The 12,082-nt window shown below is 33.4% G+C and overlaps 1 protein-coding gene across 3 annotated transcripts in view; it reads right to left on the bottom strand.

The window, feature by feature from the left end:
• CNBD1 (cyclic nucleotide binding domain containing 1) overlaps positions 1 to 12,082 on the bottom strand; it is a 565,408-nt gene that overhangs the window by 530,442 nt on the left and 22,884 nt on the right. The gene's annotated exons all lie outside the window — the stretch shown is intronic.

Raw genomic sequence — 12,082 nt, 5'->3', positions numbered from 1 at the left:
TTTTACCCAAGTCATCTTTTATGTGTATAACCTTAGTTACACTTACATACTTTATGTATATAACCTTAGTTAGCTGCCTCCTTCACCTAATTCTTGAGAATTTCCAAGATGTGGTTGGTAATGTACATGGATTCAGTGTCTAGGATCTGGGTCTCCAAAAGTAGTATGTCCAAAAAGTGAAATACGTGGAAGGTTGAAATGGAAGAGTAAAATGCTAGAGCTGGAGATGACATGATTTTCAGACTGAGCCCCTAAATGACCTGTAATGCTATAATGTATATTCTATGTCCCAAAAATGTAATATAGAACATATTCCTACTTCTGAATCCCTTGTTGAAACAACAACATATGTCTGTGTGTTCAGTAGAAAAGTATTATTGTCTAAAACCATGTGAAATCTGTAAATAAATGTATCTAAATATGGAATATAGAAGTAGCTGAGGGGAAACATAAAATAATTAGCATGCCAGAGACAAAGAAATGTTTAGAATTATGGTAGAGTTGGAGAGTACATCATGGACCTAAATACCTATCTGACCCTTCAATTCTGTCCTGAAGATGTTTTTCGTGATTTACCAGGCTATGAGTAAATACTACCCATGGACAAAGAAGTTGCCACTTCATTGAAGCTTACCTGCAATGAACTCATCAATAAGAAAATAACTCCAACTTCCTCAAGCAGATGAAAGGGAAATACATTTAAAATATATAGGTTTACACAGCAGAACTCTAGAGCACTCTCAGGATTCTCTATATACAGGGATTACAAAATTAAATGCTTATCATATCCAAGCAAGTATCATAAGGTGGGAACTGCGGTAAGCTGAAAAGACCATGTCCTCATGGAGGGACCTGTGACCTCCCCCTTAAGACCATTTTTATCATGTATTAATAGAAGTTCAATGTGTTCAGATCCTGTAGTTTTCTACAGAAGTCAGAAATCTGTACTCTCATGTAAAAATGTCTTATTTTTAAATGTTAATAACTGCTATGGATTGTATGGTTCCCCCTCTCCCAAAAAGGCATATATTAACGCTCTAACACCCAGTGTGACTATATTTGAAGATAAACGCAGTCTCCCTAACTACAAGGGAGGTTGGTAAATGTAGTCTAGCCCTGTGCCCAAAAAGAAGATAAAGTTTGGAGGAGCATACGGAAGCCTTTAAAGTAGATATGAAATCACTGACTATATTAGATTTGGATGTATTATTATTTAGAAATGTGTTTGTCATTTTACAGATAAGGAAATGATGCACATAAAGTTTAAATTACCTGCCTATGTTTATATAAAGTAGCAAAATGAGTGAACACATTCCAATCATCTTGCTCTAAGATTAAGGGTCTTCCATTTCTCATCATAGGCACAATTTAGTAGAGAAGGAAGGAAGTAACACATCGTACTGTCAGGGAATACTACCGAGGGCTTTAAGTGATCACCCTTCCCCTGTTCTAGGCTAATCTACTCTGTGTTCTCATGGCTGAGTTCTACCCAGTGGAACAGAAAAGAGAAGGCAGAAGGATGCGCCAAAAAAAGATTCTTCCACAGAAGATTCTCAAGGTCCTTTTCCCTTCCAGCTTGACGCAGAGGAACAAGGTGGCCTTGGAAGCCACACAATAAAGACTGAAGAGCAAATGTTTGGTAGAGGCCTGAGTTTCTAAACTAAAAGAACAAACTGTCAATGAAAAGCACCCCTTTATAGCATTATGTGGGAAAGAAATAAAATTATATTATGTAAAGCTACTGAGATTTAGTGTTTATCTATAGCAGCCAGAAATGCCCTAATGCAATATTTCTTCTGCATCTCATTCAGTTTTGCTCACAGGTCTGAAAACATAATAAGCTTTTAATAAGATGCTTATTGATTAATTATATTTATGTGTTTGCCCTAAGGCAATTCACATTTTTCATTTTAAGTTAACTAAGGCAAGTCATAAAAGTTGAATATATTCAATCACTTAGATTGTTTCCTCCTGAATTTGTCTTACAACTATCATAGCATCTACACACGTATTTGATGAAAATTAAAAGCAATATAAGTGATATCCTGATAAAGGAGGCAGGTACATTTGATAAGAATTAAGCTGATTCTATATTTTATATTGCATATATAAACACATTTTCCTAATGCATGTCATTCTTTTATTACCTTATGAGTTGAAAAATAAACATTCCATAAAAATGTCAGGGTATTTAACATTAGGCCACTACAAAGTTTCACGCTATTCAATGTCTTCTGTTCTTATTTAAATTTTTTTTGGAAATGTGAGTTTCTAGCCTTATTCATGGACAAAGCTCATTAGCCAATGACTTTATGCCTTCAAAATTATATTTTTTCAAAGAAGTTCCACATGCTATTGCAATTAAACATTAAGATTAATCTCAAACTTTTCATTTTCATAAAGTACTGAAGGAAAATTTAAAGATCTGTTTGACAAAATTAACTGTAAGATTGAACGTAAATCTCTTAGAGAGATACTGATCAGTCATGAAAGTTTACTTTCCCTGAAATAACTAAAGTTCTCCCTATTTTGAGAATCAAGATATGATTTGCACATAAAACTGAAGTCCTGTAAGCTTATGTGAAGTATTTAAACCTTTCATTTACTTTTTTATCTTTAGAAAGGGACTTCCTATCTTTAGGATTGTTATAGTAGCTAGAAATAATAAAAGTACAACTTCAGATCTACTGTTTATAGTATATTAGGCATGTAAAAATGTTAATTGTTAATGTAAATCCAGGTACACAATGTACAGCATTTAGATATCACACAGTTTTTAAATTTTTATTAAAATCACAGGGCTAGAAACCTCACTTTTAATGGAAAAAAGGACAAGAATGTGAGTCACCATCAAATCTTCCTGTAGCAATACATATAAATGCAGTGCCTGTCATGTTAAATGCTATTAAGACTAGAAAAATCTAGTTATGAGAAAGATTTCTTTATTAAAAAGTACCTAGACACAGACTCAGGAAAAACGTTGATCATTAGAACAGAACTATTAAAAAGGAAATATCTGGCACTCATATACTGGTAAGGTAGAATCTATCTTATACCTTAGAAGAACATACCTTCTAACACACTACATACCTTATATGCACACATGCCAAAATGCAAAAGAAGAAAAAAAATCTTCAAGGTTTTTGCAGCATGGCAGTCTTGATTCTCTAAAGAGCCCTGTTGTCGCACATAACCTGCATAACAAATTTCTGGTGCATTGCTGGTCTTATGAAAGGTGATCTAGGTCTCCAAGACCCACCACATTGCAAGAAAAGAAGGGGGAAAGTGAGTGGATACTTGAGATGTGAGCAATGGGCAGAGAGGAGGGGTACGGTGTTCTAAAGGCAGTCACTAATACGAAGGAGCATGGGTGGGAGGAACTGAGCCATGACCGAGGACCCAGGAGGGGAGCCCAGCCATCTTTGTGGAAGGACTCTTGAAGGAGAATGGAGTAGCTTAGCTTGATGGTGCACACTGAGTCTAGGAAGCGATAGATATAAATTTTCTGTTGAAGAATTTTTCATAATTTAGGCCACATGTTACTACTACATGTTAATAAGCAAATCTTTCACAGAAAGATCACCTGGAAAGACAAGCTGCCATAAGTGCAAGCCAGCAGCAACAATATCAGATTTATATCCCTAAGTCTATAAATTACCCTATGTTAGACATAAAATATAAAAGAGTTATATATAAGATCTTTATGGAAATAAAGGAGGGAATCACAATGATGATTAATAACAAGAGACTATCAGGAATAGCCAATCAAACTTGAAGAACTAAGTGGAAAATCTCAAATTGAAAATTACATATATTTTTAGTATCTTTAAATTTTATTTTTACTGTATAATTTAAGTGTACAATATAATGTTATAGACTACACACAGATAATAAAAAGATTTCTATAGGGAAGCAAATTAACATATCCATCATTTCATATAGTTACCCATTTTTTTGTGTGTGGCAAGAACAGCTCAAATCTACTCATTTAGCATGAATCCCAAATACAGTGCAATGTTATTGCCTATAGTCCTCATATTGTGTATTAGATCTCTTCACTTGTTCATCCTACATATATTCTACTTTGTGTCCTCTGATCTACATCTCCCCATTTCCTCCCTTCATCCTTGCCCCTAGTAACCACTGTTCTCTATCTCTGTATTTGCATTTTTTAAAATTTCACATATAAGTGAGATCAAGAAGTATTTTACTTTCTGTGTCTGGCTTATTTAACTTAACGTAAGGGCCTCTGGGTTCATCTATGTTGTGGGAAATGGCAAGATCTCATTCTTCCTCAGGGCTGAATAGTAGTCCATTGGGTATATAAACTAGATTTTTTATTTTTTATTTTTCACTTTTATTTCAGTTTCGGGGTACACACGCAGGTTTGTTACATAAGTAAATTGCATTGCCTTTTTTTTATTCTAACAGTGTCTTCAGCAGAGGAGAAGATTTGAATTTTAAGGAAGTTTAGCTTAATCATTTCATTTTTCATCAGTCATGCCTTTGGTGTATTACCTAAGAAGTCATCACCAAACCCAACGTTACCTAGATTTTTTCCTTTGTTATCTTATATGGTTTTATACTTTTGCATTTCAAATTTAGGTCTATGATCCATTTTGAGTTAATTTTGTGAATAATGTAAGGTCTCTGTCTAGACACATAAATGTTTTTTTTTTTTTTTGGATATGGATATCCAGTTGTTTTAGTATCATTTATTGAAAATCCATACTTTTTCCATTGAATTGACTTGCTCTTTTGTTAAAGATCAGTTGACATATTTGTGTGGGTCTACTCATGACCTCTGTATTCTGTTTCATTGATCCATTTGTCTATTTTGCTAATACCACATTGTCTTGACTGCTGTAGCTTTATAGTAAGTCTTGAATCTGTGTATTCATTTCCTTTGAAATTAGTAATTCAAACAGTAGACATGCAACAGAAAAATCTCTTGTAAAATTGAAAACAATATAAGTTACTTTGAATTTTATTTTGACCACTATTCTGACCATCACTTGACACTGAACTTTTTCACCACCCTCAGAGAAAACCCATATTAAATCAGTGAATATCATTTTAGCCTTTTTCGTGTCTTTATATACATTTCAGTGAACCAGTAGATATTTAATTTATAGATTCATGTTTAAGTGTGTGGTCTTTGTATATAAAAGATATATCATATTGTATTTGAATACAATATGTGGTATATTCAGTGGTATATCCATACAATAAATACTATTCAGCAATAAAAGGAATAAGCTATCAAGCCAAATACACACACATACACATATACACACACACACACTGTATATATGTAGATCCATAGAATAAATTCATGAAATAAAAATTAAGCATGAAACACAAATATATGTAGATTAGTATATCCATACAATAAATATTATTCAGCATTAAAAGGAATGAACTATCAAGCCAAATACACACACGCACACACACACAGAGAAAAAAACTTAAATACATATTGTTTAGTGAAGGAAGCTGCTGTGGTTTAAATGTGCCACCCAAAATTCACGCTTTTGAAACTTAATCCCCAGTGCCACAGTGTTGTAAGGTGGGACTTAATAAAGGTGACTGAATCATGAGGGTACGACTCATGAATTAATGCCATTATCACAATAGCACGTTAATTATCATGAGAGTTGATACAAAGCAAGTCTAGTCCTTGGTGTCTTTCTCTATCTTCTCTATCTTTCAAAAGCTTGCTTTTGCCTTCCACCTTCATACCATAAGATGACCCTTGCCAGATGCCAGTCTCATGCCCTTTGACTTCCCAGCCCCCAGAGGTGTGAGAAATAAATTTATTTTCTTTATAAATTATCCAATCTCTGATATTCTTTTACAGCAACAGAAAACAGAAGGCAATCTGAAAATAATATATATAGTATTATTCCAACTATATGACATTCTAAAAAAGGCAAAATTATGGAGACAGAGGAAAAAATCAGTGGTTGTCAGGGGTTGAGGGTAGGGAGAAGGGAGGGAGAAGAGATGGAGCAGAAGATTTTTAGAGTAGTAAAACTATTCTGTAATGTTGAACACACATCATTACATGGAATGGTTGACCCACGTCATCATATACTTGTCAAAAGCCCTACAATGTTCAACACAAGCAGTAATCCCTAATGTAAATGGGTTTTAGTTAATAGTAATATATCAACACTGGCTAAAAATTGCAACACACATACCATGCTTCTGCAAGATATTGATAATATGAGAAACTAGGAAGAAGGGGTCAAGGTATATGTGGAAGTTACACTTTCTACTCAAATTTTCTGTAAAGCCAAAAGTATTCAAAAATTAATCTATTAAAACATATGAACAAAATAGATTTAACTTGTTGTAGTACATAATGTGGAATTAAGATGAGAAGAGATTTGAGAATGTAATTCCACTTAGAAGTTTGGTAGTCCTGGATTCAGGTAATAAAAGCTAGAGTGGAGTAGTAGATTAAAAAATGAGTGACAAACAGTAGAGATACAATGGAACAGTAGAATCTAATTATAACACATAGAGAAATAACGAGAAAACGTAACAAAACATGCCTGCAAGATTTTCATGCTTTAATTACTGGGTAAATGCAGGCCTTCCACAAGTATTTTTTGAATGTCAACTACGTATCATGCACTGAAATAAGCAATAAAAATTCTCAGGTGCACCAAACAAATAATGTTGTTTTTTTTTTTTCCCAGGAGTTTATAGTCTAACTGTAGTGATATGTATAGAAATAGGGAAAGAAAGCGAGTTTTCAGGAAAGAATGAGTTTGTTTCTGAAATTAAGATCTAGGGAAATCTGAAGGTTAATGAAATCTTAGCAATTTTCTATAGCAACTCCTCTAATTTGAGAAAGTTTAAGATAATATCATCTAGACCAGTGTTCTTTAAGAGGAAGGGAGGATGGGAGAAGGAGAACTATTGACATTTTGGTTGGGACAATGTGCAAGATTTTACTGCACATTACTAAAGGTTTAAAATCCCTACTTCCTTTGAGTCATGGTAATAACTATAAATATGTGTACATTTCAAATGTCCCCAGTGAAGGTACTGCCCTAGGTAGAAAACCTTGCCTAAACAATTGGCTATAAGAGTGTACACGTTAGGAAAAATATTATTAATAGGCATGCTTTGAATTAACAACCTATTGAATAAATGTTAACAACCTATTGAATAAATTTAAGATCCCACCAATCTCTGCCCACATTTTCAGCCATCCCAAAAGACAGGGCTGTTCTGGATTGACAGTGCCAGCTAGTGGTCATCAGAGGAAACTTCAAAATAAAAAATGGCTTCATTCCAGACAAAGCAATGTTTAATGGCTCAAAGCTCAGATCATTTCTTTTATGTGTACATAAACCATCTTTTTAAAGCTCTCCTCCGTTTCCTTTCTCTTTCAAACTTTATATCCATAAAAATAAAAGTTCCCTATTTCTTCATTTCTTTATTTTTTAAGACAAAAACACATTTCTAATTATGTCTCAAAAGCCAACAGAATTACCAAAACATTCTCATTAAGAAAAAGAAAGGTTCTCATCAACATCCTGTGAGTGAAAAAAGAGAAGAAAGAGGAAAGTAAGATATTTTGAAACAAAAATTAATAATGAATATACTCTAAAGGTGGTTTTCCAGGAACCTCCTTAAAATTATCATAATTATCTGTATCAAACTCTTAATACTTTTCTAATTAAAGGTACTGAAACAGTGAGAAAGAAACAATTACTCAATTTTTAAAATTTTCATTAATTACTATAAATTTTAAAATGTTATTTTCCTCTTTATTATAAAAGCATAACATTTCAATATATTTTGAGCAAATTAGGGAAAATTGGGTACTCTATGACTTTGTCAGTCAGCTTTTTTGTTTTAAAGAACAATGATTAACAATCACATTTAGGTTAAAGAGTTTCCACTAGAGGATTGAGTTGACTTCCTGTTCTACAATTCTGTGATTCTGTAATATTGTGTCTTTGGAAAATTCTGAATGCTTGACAGTTAATTTAGAAATGAACTTTGGACTAAAAGCTGTCCATGGGTGATAGTTTTTATAAGTATTCAAGTATTCATGGGTTATAGTTTTTATAAGTATTCGACCTTTTTTATAATAAAAACTCTCAATAGAAGGAATGTACATAAACACAATAAAGGCCATATATGATAAACTAACAGCTAACACTATACTCAAAGGTGGAAAGTTGAAATTTTTTCATCTAAGATCAAGAACAAGACAAGTATGCCCACTTTCACTACTTCTTTTCAACATAGTATTGAAAGTCGTAGCCAGAGCAATTAGGCAAAAGAAAGAAAAAAAAAAAAAAAATACAGCCCAATGGGGAAGAAAGCAGGGAAACTGTCTCCAGTTGCAGACAAAATGGATCTTTTAAGTATGAAAGCCTAGAGACTCCACCAAAAGCTATTAGAATAAATAAATATAGTAAAGTTGCAGGATATACAAAATCAATGTACAAAAGTTAGTCATGCTTCTATACACAAACCACCCAAAAAAATCCTAGAAAAATAATTCTATTTAAGATAGCAACAACAAAATAGACTACTTAGTGTGAATTTAACCAAAAAAGTTTAAAGATCTGTATAATGAAACACTAATGAAAGAAATTGAAAACACAAATAGAAGAATATCCATGTTCACTGATTAGAACAATTACTATGGTTAAAATGTCCATCCTACCAAAAGTGATGTACAGATTCAAGGCAAACTGTATCACAATTCCAATGCCATCTTCACAAAAATAGAAAAAATAATTCTAAAATTTGTATGGAACCACTAAAGACACCAAACAACCAAAGAGTCTCGAGCAAAAAGAGCAAAGCCAAAGGCATCTCACTCCCTGAATTCAAAATATATTATAAAGCTAGTATAATCAAAAGAGTACGGTGCTGGCATAAAAACAGACATATTGATCAACTGAACAGGATAGAAAACCCAGAAATACACACACACAGTTATAATAAATTGATTATTGACAAAATTGTCAAGAACACACAATGGAAAAAGGACAGTCTTTCTAATAAGTGGTGCTTTAAAACACTGGATATCCACAGCAGAGAATGAAATTAGACCCTTACCTCTCACCATATACAAAAATAAACTCAAAATGGATTAAATACAAAAGATCTAAAACTTAAACATAGAACTGCTAGGATAAAAATAGGGGAAAATCTCCATGACATTGGTCTGAGGAAAGATTTATTGAGTCTGATCTCAAAGCATAGGCAACAAAAGCAAAAACAATCAAATGAGATTACATCAAACCAAAAGCTTCTGCATGACCAAGGAAACAATCAACGAAGTGAAGAAACAACCTACAGAATGGGAAAAATATTTGCAAACTATATATCTAATAAGGAATTAATATCCAAATATACAAGGAACTCAAACCACTCAGTGGCAAGGAAAAAGAAATGATTAAAAATGGACAGAGTTTTTGAACACCTACTTTGCCAAAGAAGACATATGTATAGCAAATGTGTTCATGAAAAAAATAACAAATGCTCAATAGCAGTAATCAATGAGGAAATGAAAACTAAAGCCACAGTGAGATATTACCTCATATCTGTTAGAATTACTGCTATCAAAAAGAAAGGTAAGTGTTGATGAGGACCTGAACTAAAAGGAACCCTCATACAGGTACACTGTTAGTGGGAATGTAAATTAGTACAGCCATTATGGAAAACAGTATGGAGTTTCCTCAGAAAGACTAAAAATAGAATTAACATACGATGCAGGAACCTCACTTCTGGGTATCTATCCAAAGAAACTGAAATCAATATGTTGAAGAGATATCTACATTTCCATGTTTATTGCAGCACTTTTCACAAGAACCAAAATCTGAAATCAACCTAAATGTCCATCAATGAACAAATGGCTTTTAAAAAATGCAGTACTTATGCACAGTGGAATACTGTTCAGTCTCAAAAAGAAGGAAATTCTTCTGCAACAGCATGAATAACATCAAGGACATTACGCTAAGTAAGATAAAGCGGGCACCGAAAGACATATACCATATGAGCTCACATAGAGGTGGAATCTGAAAACATGAAAGTCATGGAAGCAGAGAGTAGAATGGTGGTTACTAGGAGCTAGGTTGCTGGGGAGGAATGTGGAGATGTTGATGAAAGGGTATAAAGATTCAATCAGACAGGAGTAGAAGGTTTTTAAGATGTATTGCACAACAGGGTGACTACAGTTAATAATAATATATTGTTTATATAATAGCCAGGAGAGCAGATTTCAAATGTCTCATCACAAAAAAGTAAGAGAAGCGATGGATATGTTAATCATCTTGATTTAATTATTTCACATTGTGTACATATACAAAAACATTTTACCACAGACATGCATCTAATTAAGATTTCTTGATTAAAAGTAATATTTAAAAATAATCCGCTCTCCAGACAATACTAAAAAGAAAAACTGTAAGTCCAAATCTATCCTAACTTATTTATAATCAACACAGAAAAGTCTTGTACATTTTTTTGAATCATCAGAAGATATTTATTTCTACTGAACATAAAAATAAAATCCAGTGCAAAACATTGAACTCTATGCCAAATGTCAAGGAGTAGGAAGCACTAAAATAAATTAAAACAAATCTGCCTTCATGGAACTTGTAGTCTACTAGGGTGAAAAATCTTGCACTCAACAATTAAAAAATCCGAAGTGACATCATCCTCCCTTTGTTATTAATTTTTTATTTTATCTTCAATAAAAAAATCCTAGGATAATATACCAACCTACTGCCCTTATTCTAACAGAAGAAACTTTTTTAGAATCAAAACTAATGCCTTTTGTGAGTTTCATGTACAAAAATGTAAAACCTTGAGTCATTTAATTCTCAGCCTTCCTATTTTTATTATAGGGGAAAAGTGTAATTTATTGGTCACTTTTCATCTATAATACGTAAAGAACTAATAATATGGAGAAATACATTTTTCCTAAATTTCCTCTCAATTTGTTGAAATCACTTCAATTCTGAAGTTTTTAAATAAATCCTGTGAATGTATTTCTGGTAAACTGTCTAAAGAAATGTCAAGGGAGGAAAAGGACTGGACTTCCAAGCTTTTATTAATTTGTTGTAATTTTATTCTCATTCCAAGTAAATATTCATCTTCATATCTGATCTTGTATTTGTAACTATATATTGTATTTCTAACAGAAGGATGCAAAACCTATATGCACATACCTTAAAACCTGTTCCCCCAGGCCCCTAGTGTGTACCAGTACTCCAAAAGAACACATCCAACAATTTCAGGATTTGGGTTTCTAACAGAAGACACAGTAAACATAAGACTTACTAGAGGGAGTCAGGCAGTACAGCCAGACTGGACCTGAAGGAGATAACTGTCTCATGAGAGGACACTGCCCAAGAGGAATGATTCAATCCAGGAAGAGGAAGGCAGATCACATTTATTTAGAGGGGATACTTTGACAGAACTAGATCTAGATGATTCAATCTCTTATTATGATCGCCCAAGAGAAAAAAATCTAGAAGTATTTTGAAAAGTGAAATGAGTCTGGGCCAGAAAGCAAAAGGAAAATGAAAGCAAAAAGGCCATTTAGTTCCAAAAGCCTTGACTAGCTTCTCATGCATTAGAAAAGTGACCAACATATAAGATAGATTCAAAGCTTGGATGTTAACATTTTTCAAGACACTTAAAATATTGGATGAGCTTTTCTGAATAACAATGATAATAAAAATAACTAACACTTTTGGAACCCTACCTACCTACCAGACACTATTTACATATATTAGGCTTATTAATCATCCTAGTAACCCTTTAAAGTGAGCACTATTGTTATCTCCATTTTACAAATGAAAAAAACAAGGCAGAGAAATGTAGTAAGCAGTATAAAGTCACACAGAGGGTAAGAGGCTGAGACAGGATTCACACCAGGCAATAGGTCTCGGGGCCGGGCGCGGTGGCTCAAGCCTGTAATCCCAGCACTTTGGGAGGCTGAGACGGGCGGATCACAAGGTCAGGAGATCGAGACCATCCTGGCTAACACGGTGAAACCCCGTCTCTACTGAAAATACAAAAAAATTAGCCGGGC

The sequence above is a fragment of the Piliocolobus tephrosceles genome, chromosome 7 (genome assembly GCF_002776525.5).
Source record: "Piliocolobus tephrosceles isolate RC106 chromosome 7, ASM277652v3, whole genome shotgun sequence".
Taxonomy (NCBI): domain Eukaryota; kingdom Metazoa; phylum Chordata; class Mammalia; order Primates; family Cercopithecidae; genus Piliocolobus; species Piliocolobus tephrosceles.
This window is presented reverse-complemented; position numbering and strand designations above follow the sequence as displayed.